Here is an 11,452-nt window from a genome sequence, read left to right as displayed (position 1 = left end):
TAACAAATAACTTTTCCCATTTTACCCTTTGGCTTCGAAATACAAAGCAAGGGCTTAGATTACATAATCAGTATTATCAACATCCAATAAGGTCTTAATCCTATTTCCTTGAAGTCCAAGTCCTTTACTCGATCCATTTATTATCCATAATCCCAATTTTTTTTTTGAAATAAGATGTTACACTTAGTAAGGCTGGGAAAAAGTTCAAGTGTGACATCTATAAAGAGGTTGGCTACCACAAATTATCAGGAAAGTTTAATGCACATGACCAACGAAAACCAATAAGATTTTGAGGAATGGGTAATAATTTCAAAGATATGAGTGAAGGACCATATCAGTTACTGTCCCATTATAATTTGAACTTATTTTTTCCTATTGTTTACTATGGTATTAAAAGAAACTATTTATTGCAGGGAGGTGATGAAATAACATAATGAGGTAGTTTTCTATATGTTAATATGGTGGATAATAACTCTTGGACTTGCATGAAAATGTGAGTAGTATCCATGAGGTTGAAGTGGACCATGTGCAAGTGATTAATGGTGGTGGTGATGTTGAAGTGACACCTAAGATCCATATAGTGACTAAAGGCCAATCATAGAAGAAGTAGAGAGAAAATCAATCGATCATTAAAAAGAGAGGAATGTTTTAAAAGGATCATAAAGGCACAACTCAAGGTAAGGAGAAGTGGACCTAGTGCAACATCAACAATACCAATGTATTTAGAGTAGGGGAAATAATGTTTAGGAATGGTCCATATGTAATTATTATGTAGTTAGACATAAGGGTAGGGTTAAAAACATTTAATCTATATTTTTGTAAAACTGGATGTAACACCCGATTCAAAGTACTTTTCAATTTAGACCATTTTTAATGTTTTGCAGAATTGGTCCCTAAGGGGGCGGAATTGCCAAATTTAGGAAAGTCGGAGTATGTTGGGCGTACTAGTGCAATTCAGGATCGCAGGTCTTAACCACATACACAGGGTGTACGTACAGTACGCATGGCATATGTGGGTGTTGGGTCGTGTTTTGTTATGTATTGCGTCGATTGGGCTCGCAAGTTAGTCCAGTTTTGTAACTCCGGTTTGGGCCTGTCCAACCGTGAGCTTGATAGGGTTTATTATAAATATAGGTGCTTGCATGCATCTTAGGTTAACGACTGAAACGATAGTAACAAAAGAATAGACCGATCAGAGTAGTTTCATTATCGTTCTGTAACCCTAAGTCCTCTACAGCGGAAGTTCTTAGTCGAGCTCTGTTGAGGATTGTTTGAATCAATCATTCGACATATTGTGATTCAACTTTGTCTTGTTTATTGTTTATATTCTTCGCACTACCTGTTATAAAGATCTAATCGATCTTCAAGTTTATTTAATTTCTTATCAATTGGTATCAGAGCAGGAGGCTGTGTAATTCATACACATCTTTTCTGTGAAAAAGGTTGCGATTAGGGTTATTCCGCATTAATCAATATTTATTGAGCCGTCATCCCATAATTGACGTAACTCAACATTTATTTATTTTTCCCTAATTTAATACATTACAAGTCTGATCTTTTAAACAGGTTATTCGATCAAGCATGGACGAGTCACAATCAAATCCAATTAACATCTCGAACAGCATTGGATCAACGACGAAGATTCCCATCCTTTACACCCAGGATTATGAAGTCTGGGCACATCACTTTGAAGATTATGTTATAGGATCTGAGGACGACGGATACCTCATTTGGGAAGCAATCGTATCTGGACCATTCGCCCATTCAGCAACTTCAAGAATTATTAAAACTCAGAAGGAGTATAATGTTCTTTTGAAAGACGTTAAAGATATTGCTCAAGACGAAAAAGATAAATTTCAGTGCAATATTAAAGCATTGAGATTAATCAGATTCGCTCTTCAATCTGACACTTTCAGGTTGGTGAGTTCATGCACAACTGTCAAAGAAATATGGGATAGGCTACGAGAATTGTATTCTACGGACGAGGATCTTGAGCATTCCATTCAAACCTTGCTACTATCCGAGTTTGGTGAAGTCAAGCAGGGTCCCGAAGAAACAGTGACTCAAACGTTCGATCGCTTCAATCATCTTCTTAGCAAGATGATCAAACATGGCATTGAAAGGAAGTTGATTGAACAAAAGGTTACGTTTTTAAACGGACTTAGATCTGAGTGGAGAGCGGTTGTGTCCACAGTTAAAGCGCATAAGCAATTTAAATCTTACTCTTTGGCGAAACTGGTAGGCATTCTGAAATCTCAAGAAAATATCGTGTTATAGGAGAAAAATGTGGTTTCAAGTTTGGGTTCATTGGCCCTTCTGTCCAAAAGCAAAGCTGTGATGGAAGATGAAGACCTCAACCTAGAGGATTATGACCTTACCTCTGAAGACTATGCAATGATGGTGTCAAACCCAAAAAGGTTCATCAAGAAAAGGTTCCCCACCAATAAGAACCGAAATTGGCAGGGAAGTTATAGTTCTGAAAAGGTCAGAGATGAACCGAAGGCAGAAGAATCAAAGAAGGAACCGAAGGCTGAAGGAGATTCGGGGGTGAGCTGCTATTATTGTGGAGGAAAGAACCACTATGCAAAAGATTGTGTCCTCAAGAAAATGGCAGAAAAGGATGAGGAGAAAGATGAAGAAGCTTTGTTACTGAAAAAGTTGGATGAGATCAGGAAGAAGAAAGCTGTCACTAACCCTTCAATGAATGCTTTAATTGTGCAGGGTTCGGCAGCAGATGATGAGTTCGGAGGCGTGGAGGTCTGGTCAACCGACTCTGAGGATGATGAAGTAAGGAAGCCTTCTCATGGAAAAGCTTATGTGGGAAAGATGAGGGTAGCGGTGGAAAATGCTTGATGGTGTCTGATGTATCTCAGATGAGGGGATACAACACAGATGGTGGGAATGAAGACACAAAGGAGAAAGAGGACTTGTGCTTCACAACAAAACCGCTCAGCGTGCAGTTCAACGAGCTTGATGAACTGATCAAGAAGGTACAATCCGTTTTTGTTTCATTCAAAGTCCCACAATGTTCATACGAAAAGGAATTAAAAAATGTGAATTCAAGAATCTCTCATCTAGACAGTAGCTTAACTCAAAATCGGGTCACCAATTCTATCCTAACTGACCAAATAAGCAGGGTGTCTTCAAAAAGTGAGGAGCGGAGGATGTGGATCGAGCTGAAGGAGTCGGAATTAATCAAAAACAAGGACGAAAACATTTATTTACAAAGAGACAATTTGAAGCTTTTAAAACAGCGAAATGTCTTTTGTTTGATTGCTAAGCGTCTTTACAATAATATCACTCAACTTCATTTAACCTGTGAAATAGGGCAGAAAATTCATCGCATGATTTTGCCCTTCCTTGAGTTTAAGGAGGATGAAATCGACACTGAAGCATATAATTGTGAAAGTGTGGTTTCGTCTGAGGATGTTAATCCGACATATATGTATGGTCTGGACAAAATCGAATCTTTCATTAAGTCCAAGGACCATAAGGAAATGCTGAAAAACCTTTTGGATGAAAATGATAAACTGAAACTAAGGACCGAAACCATACAAAAGTTTGACTCATTGAGTACCAACTTGAGCTCAGAAAATAAAATTGATGTTGAAAATGCATCTGAGCTTAATGATGACGATGATATGAGTGAAATTTCTGTAGAGGACGCAGTTGACTGTTCTGAATTTGTCAAAAACGAACCCAAAAACCACAAGAATCTTATTTCAGAAAATTCTATGGAGTTTGCTCGTTTGTCCCAACAGAAGTCCCCGATCCTTGAAGAAAAAGTAGATTCTGCAAAAGAAGTCACTCCTTCAAGCGAATCATCATCAGTTCAAAGTGAACCAGCTGATAGAAAGCAAAAACAAAAGGCGAATATCCATCTTCAGCCTAAGCAGGTGAAAAACCAAAAACAGCAAAGGAATCAGAGATACAAGAAGAATCTCTCTGAAAGAAAACAGTTTTGGCAGTCTCAAAATGCCTATTTCTCATATCGTGACAGAAATTTAAAGTTAGAGAAAAGTACTGTTAGATCACAAGAGAGCAATAACAACCGAAAGCAGAGGTTCGGCTCAGAAAACAATATCAACCGAAAGCAGAGGTTCGGCTCAGAGAACGATATCAACCGAAAGCAGAGGTTCGATTCAGAGAACACTATCTACCGAAAGCAAAGATTCGGTTCAGAGAGCAAAAGAGACCAAAATTCTAGGTTCGGTCCCACTGATGATCAAAAACAAAAGGGTCACCTAGAATCTCACGTCAAGAAATCATCTCAGTCTAAATTCTCTCATTCTAACTCTTCTAATTCTTTCAATTCTTCTAATTCCTCTCAACCACATTCTAAATTCTATTCTGTTCACTCTCCAAAACCTAAATCATCAACTAATCTAAAAGGAAAATTGAAGGTTTCGTCAGTTAAACCAGAGTCCAAACCAAAAGCAACAAATCCCAATAAAATTAAGGTTTTCACCATCAAAAAGAAAGATGAAACAACACTAATAAAAATAACATATTTTGTTGACATCTCTCTTACTATTCGTGTTCCTGTGAAAGGCTCACGTGGACCCAAGAAACTTTGGGTTCCTAAATCTGCTTAATTTTTGCAGGTTATCAGTGATGAGCAGTTTGACGAAGAATGGTACATTGACAGTGGATGCTCACGTCACATGACAGGAAGGAAGGAAGAGCTAAGGGAATTTAGGTCTCTTTCAAACGGTGGAAATGTCAAGTTCGGGAACAACTCCTTTGGCACCATAAAAGACTATGGAATGATTACAAACGGTGATTTCACGATTAGGAAGGTTGCATACGTAGAAGGACTACAACATTACCTCATCAGTGTATCTCAGCTTGTTGGAGGTACCGGTCTCAAGGTTTCATTCGACGATGAGGGTTCAGAAATAATTGAGAAGAAGACGAAAAGAGTTATTCTCAAGTCGGAGCGTAAAGGTGAAATGTTTCCCCTAAACCTCAAACCCATCAAAGGGAATCCAGCTATCTGCCTGTTATCCAAAGCAAAATCTGACGAAAGTTGGCTGTGGCACCGAAGGCTCTCACATCTCAACTTTAAGGATATCAACAAACTTGTCACTGGAGGTCATGTTCGAGGGCTTCCATTGCTCAAGTACGATAGAGAACATTTGTGTGCTTCATGTGAAATGGGGAAGCAGAGTCGTCAAAGTCATCCATCAATAATAAACACTAAAGTTGTTGAACCACTAGAGTTACTTCATATTGATTTGTGTGGTCCATCATCTATCGAAAGCATCGGCGGTAGCAAGTACATTCTTGTTATTGTTGATGACTTTTCGCGTTTTACATGGGTGTTCTTTCTGAAGCTTAAATCTGAAGCGACTCACAAGCTAAAGATGTTCATCAAGCAGGTTGAAGTACAGCTGAAGAAAGTCGTTCGCAACATCAGGAGCGACAATGGGCTGGAGTTCAAAAATAAAGAATTCGAAGAATTCTTGGCAGAAAAAGGAACCAGTCACAACTTCTCAGCTCCCTACACACCTCAACAAAACGGAATTGTCGAAAGACGAAACCGATCTTTGTGTGAAGCGGCCTGAACCATGCTAAATTTTGCTTCTTTACCTTTATATTTTTGGGCTGATGCTATCTCTGCAGCTTGTTTTACACAGAACAAGTCATATCTCAATAAACGATTCACTCTCACTCCTTATGATATCATCAACAACAGGAAGCCAAATGTCAAGTTTTTCCATGTGTTCGGTTCACGGTGCTTCATCTTCAATTCTAAAGAACACCGCAACAAGTTTGATGTCAAAGCCGATGAAGGGATTTTTCTGGGCTATTCTCTCACTTCTAAAGCGTACAGGGTATTAAACAAACACTCGAGGAAAATAGAAGAAACTTATTACGTGACTTTTGATGATAGCTATGTCAAAAAGCTAAAGGCCAACGTAGACACAGCTGGAGAAATCTTTCCTCAAACAGGTCAAGTCACAGCCTCAATTGCAAATCTCTTTGAGAAGTTCGTCGAGTTATTTGATGAACCAAAGAAGGCCATTCTCTCGGAAGCCAGCGCAACAGAAAACAAGGTAGATCATCTGAAGCAACTTGTCGAAGATGCTACAACGCGAATGAATGAAGAAGTATCTAGTTCCAACAAATCTCCACAGCACAATGCTTCAGTCGAGGGGGAGGATCCATCTTCATCATCACAGCCGAGCTCACATGTCGAGGGGGAGAATAGTTCTAAAGCTACTCCCGAACGCTCTTCAACAACCGAAAGTGCCTCACCACCCGAAGGTGCATCAACACCCGAAAGCTCAGCACCACCAGAAACCTCTGTAGCTCAAGACACTCAAGAAATACCTGAAGCTTATCTGTCGATGGGGAGAATGCCAATATGCTTTATGACGATGAAAGTCAATCCGAACTAGAAGAGATGGTGAACGCGGAATTGGATCCATCCTATGATCCAAATTACCCTCCTCTCGTCAAATGGACTAGAGATCATCCTGTCTCTCAAGTTGTTGGTAATGTCTCTAAAAAGGTTCTGACCCGATCACAACTTAAGGCAAAACAAACTTCCTTATTTTCAAAAGTAGAATTCTGTATGTTTAACTCCTTCGTATCAAAATTGAACCAAAGACAGTTAACACTGCTCTTGATCACTCCGATTGGGTTCAAGCAATGCAAGACGAACTGAATGAATTCGAAAGGAACAAAGTTTGGTGCCTCATTCCAACTCCTCAAAATGCCTCAGTTGTTGGTCTCAAATGGGTATTCAGAAACAAAATGGACAAGGAAGGGAACGTGATACGAAACAAAGCACGTCTGGTAGTGAAAGGATACTGTCAGGAGGAAGGAATTGACTATGAAGAAACTTTTGCTCCTGTAGCTAGGCTGGAATCCGTTAGAATATTTCTTGCCTATGCTGCACACAAAAACTTTGAAGTCTACCAAATGGATGTCAAGTGTGCATTTCTAAATGGAGAACTTGAAGAAACAGTGTACGTGGAGCAACCTCCTGGATTCGTAAATGAAAGGTACCCTAATCATTGTTATATTTTGGACAAAGCCGTATATGGACTGAAACAAGCTCCGAGAGCCTGGTATGAAACGCTAACAAAGTTTTTAAAGATGTCTAAATTCAAACAAGGTTCGGCTGACCCAACCTTCTTTCGTAAGAAGGAAGGCAACCACCTTATGATTGTTCAAATTTACGTCGATGCTATCATCTTTGGCTCAACGAATCCTAGCTTAACGGCTGAATTCAGAAAGCTGATGGAGACTAAATTTGAAATGAGCTCAATGGGTCCAATTAACTTTTTCCTTGGTTTAAATATTAGACAGGGACCCGAAGGCATCTTTATTAATCAGGAAGCTTACACAAAGACTCTCCTAGAAAAATTTGGCATGATGGGAGATTCGAAAGTCAAAGTTCCAATGGCGTTCGACACCAAGATCACTCCATCCTTGGATAAGCCAGCAGTTGATATTATGCTATATCGCCAAATGATCGGTTCTCTGATGTATCTTACTGCTAGCAGGCCTGATATAATGTTCTCTGTATGCTACTGTGCTAGATTTCAGGCGAATCCACGTGAACCTCATATGCTTGCAGTGAAGAACATACTTCGTTATCTCAAGCGAACTACCTCTTTAGGTCTATGGTATCCTTCCAACTCAGACTTCTTCGTTCAAGCCTACTTAGATGCAGACCTTGGAGGTTGTGGACTAGACAGAAAAAGCACCACGGGAGGCTGCCAATTCCTTGACGGGAAGTTAGTTAGCTGGCAATCAAAGAAACAAACCTGTGTGTCTTTGTCTACAGCTGAAGCAGAATACATTGCAGCTGCCTCCTGTACTTCTCAAGTGATTTGGATCCAAAGTCAGCTCCGGGACTACAGACTCAATATGAAAAAGATCCCACTATATTGTGACTCTGAAAGTGCAATTAGGATCTGTCATAACCCAGTGCAACACTCCAAGACTAAGCACATAGCACTGAGGTATCACTTCATTAAAGATCATGTGGAAGATGGAAACGTTGAAATTCATTTTGTTAGAACCACTGATCAACTGGCTGACGTCTTCACCAAAGCCCTTCCTGAAGCGTCGTTCAACAAAATTCTACAAGGGCTAGGCATGATGGAATCAGAGTCAGTACCACAAATTACCTCTCAAACTCAAAAGTAAGAAGCGAAATAGACCGAACGTTCGGGTTCGGGTCTTGTACTCATGTACCGAAATAAACCGAACGCTCGGGTTCGGTTGGATAATCTGTTTTTCGCTCATCAATCAAAGGTGGTTTTCTTGGTTGTAAATTTCATGTACAATTGTTCCAAACTCATTTATCTTATTGTCAAAAGTATTTCCTTTTTGAAAATCTATTTTCTTTGGTAACCGAAATAGACCGAACGTTCGGGTTCGGTTCCAAAATTTTTCTCACCCGAAATAAACCGAACGTTCGGGTTCGGTTCCAAAAATTTTCTCACCCGAAATAAACCGAACGCTCGGGTTTGGTTCCAAAGTTTTTCACAACCGAAATAGACCGAACGCTCAGGTTCGGTTCCAAAGTTTTTCACAACCGAAATAGACCGAACGCTCGGGTTCGGTTGCTCAAATTCTCACAACCGAAATAGACCGAACGCTCGGGTTCGGTTCCAAAGTTTTTTTTTTATCTTTTTATTTTCTTTCTCAGTTTTTTTTTCTCTTCTTCACTTTTATTTATCAAAAATTCCAAAAATATTTTTCTTAATATATAATTTCAAAAACTCCAAAAATATTTTGTTCTTTATTTCCTTTTTGGCTTTAATTTTATTTGTGTGTTTGTTTATGGGGAAATTGTTAAATTAGTTAAGTGTCCCTAGAAGCATGCTGCTGTATGTGTCCAAAGCCTCACCTGATTTTGAGTAATGGCCTTAATGACTTGGTAAACACAAACCTTGTCTTCCCAATTAGGCTCTCATCTTTATTCTAATCATGAGCTACCTAACTCTCTTCTCACATGAGATAAGAGTTTTCTGCTTGGTCCTATTTTTCACCGCAGAGGTACTTTGATTTCTTACACCATCTCTATTGCATTTCTCCATTCAATTCGTTTCACAAACGTAACCCTTGAGACTCTTAGAAATTACCACTGAGGTTTATGGTTACACAATTTCTGTGTTCATGATCTTAGTTTCGTGCCACTACGAGCTAAGTGAAACCCAATATTCAATACCTAATACGCATTGACGGTGAACAATTAATTTGCTCTAGTTTTTCACTAATGAATTGACGGACGTATCTTCATGAAATCTCAAAATTTTCTTTTGTGTGCTTCCTATGAAATTGTTAAAAACAATAACATTTCTTCCCTTGGGATCCAGTTTTTAATTTTTGTTGAGATTTTATATTTCCCAGCCAATTTGAAATTATCACCAACCTACTTGTTCAACAGACTACATCGGTCTCACAAGTACTTCGTTCACTTTCTATCTTATATCAAGATTAGGAATTTTGAATTGAAGCGAAAGCCACCCCAATAAGCCTAGTTAAAAGAAGCCTTTCAACACTTCTTAATAAGTGTTTGATCGTTATTCAACGGGAAACCATACAAACACTTTAAGGTCTCTCTTGACTTTGAAGGAAGAGATTTGTGCCCGGGATCATTTGTTTCGTGTCTTTACTGACATCACATATTTTCCTAAAAGTATTGCTTTATTTCTTTTCTTTTACACCCTTAGCACGACAATCTTTGATTTTCCAAAATTCCGGTTCTATTAATTACAGGCATTTTCATCGGATTGGTGGTTGATTACACGTTGTGGTTAATTTTAATCCACGTGGGAGCATTGTTCAAAAGGTGCCGTTACAATTTGAACGGATAAGATGATGACATGCTGACTCAGGCGGGAGTCTAATCGATTTGATTTCAAACGACGCTAAAAGGGAACGCGTGCGAATTGGAAACGTCTTATCTCCAAATGGCGTCGCAGAAGCGCGTGTGAATTTGAAACGGTTTATATTCAAACGGCGCTTGATGGGAGGCGTGTTCTTAGGGGTCTGACACTCTCTCTCATGCGTGATCATCGGCAACCCCAACTGTCGCACATCAGTCAACTCCGAAAAACCCTTCCATTCTCAATCGAAGATTTGGGAAGATCTTTCTCTCTCCTTAAACCCCAGTATAAAAGGCAACACAATCCTTCATTTACCTCTTTACCGCCATCAAAATTCCCAGAGAGACAAAATACCTTGATTCTTCCCTGTTCATCATCTTCTTCACTCTCTTCAAACAATGGCAGATTCATCTTCTGTTCAAGAAACATCCCATATACTTCCCATTCGCCCTCAACAAAGCCTCATCATTGATTTAACTCCTCAGTCTTACGATGGCTTCATGTTCCCCATAATTGAGTGCTTGTGATTTTCTCCGATCGCTCCTGCACTTTCAAGGGCTGAATCAGTTCCAATGGAGTTCTTGTCGCAAATCTTTGCGACTGCTCATTATGACAAATCGGTTGACAGAATCTTCTTTGACGTTTTTCAGCACAAAGCATCAATTTCCAAGCAACGATTTTGCTCCCTGTTAGGGTTTGAAGCTGACTCTACGAGGGTTAATCCTAAAATAATTCCCATGGGCCACTTGTTCAATATGTTTTACAACATGGGTTATACGGAGGTGCTTACTTCAGTCGCAAAATTCAAGAAGTCATGCCTGCCTCCACAGTGGAACGGGATGTTCACTGTTTTATTCAAAGGCCTTTCTGAAAGGAGTGCTGGCTCTGATGGTTCCAGTCGACTATTTCTGTCAATCATGTATGGTATCTACAATGGCATCAATGTAGATTATGGGTCTGTTCTATGGCAACAACTCATCCAGAGTCTCTCCTCTTCCTCAAGGCATTCAGAAGTTTCTTACGCTAGGTTTTGGACCTTGATCACGAAATGGGTGATGGACAAGTACCACGTCCCCATTGTCGCCGGTGCTCCGATGTCTTCGATTGGTACATTCCATACCACGAAGATCATTGTCTCCGATGCTTCCAAGTTTCCATTCAACGGTTCAATTCCGGAGTCTATGTATGGTGACGTTCCAGTTGATAGCCGGATTATCAGAACTTACAAAGAATTTAAGCGTTCAGGTCTGAGGGATCTCACTCCGGAGATGTTGAAGTCTATTCATGACGCCGACAAGCCTGCTCCAAGAGGCAAGAAGGCTGATAAGGGGAAACAGGTGGCGAAAGGCGCTAAAGGCCCGTCTCCAAAGAAGAGGAAACCCACAAAGGCTGCTCAGTCTCCGCAGCAAAAGAGGCGAAAAATCCAACCCAGGAGAAAGCTTGTTATCGCTTCCTCCTCAAGAGAATCTGAGGGTGAGAGTTCGGATTCTGAAGACTCTCCAAGAGGCAACACTCCACCCAGATCTCCTACCCCTGAAACTCAAATCCCTCCTTCTCCAATTCCCTCTCCTCCTAAAACTATTCCTACTTCCATTCCC

Source organism: Lactuca sativa, chromosome 7 (assembly GCF_002870075.4).
Source record: "Lactuca sativa cultivar Salinas chromosome 7, Lsat_Salinas_v11, whole genome shotgun sequence".
NCBI lineage: Eukaryota > Viridiplantae > Streptophyta > Magnoliopsida > Asterales > Asteraceae > Lactuca > Lactuca sativa.
Note: the sequence above shows the minus strand (reverse complement) of the source record.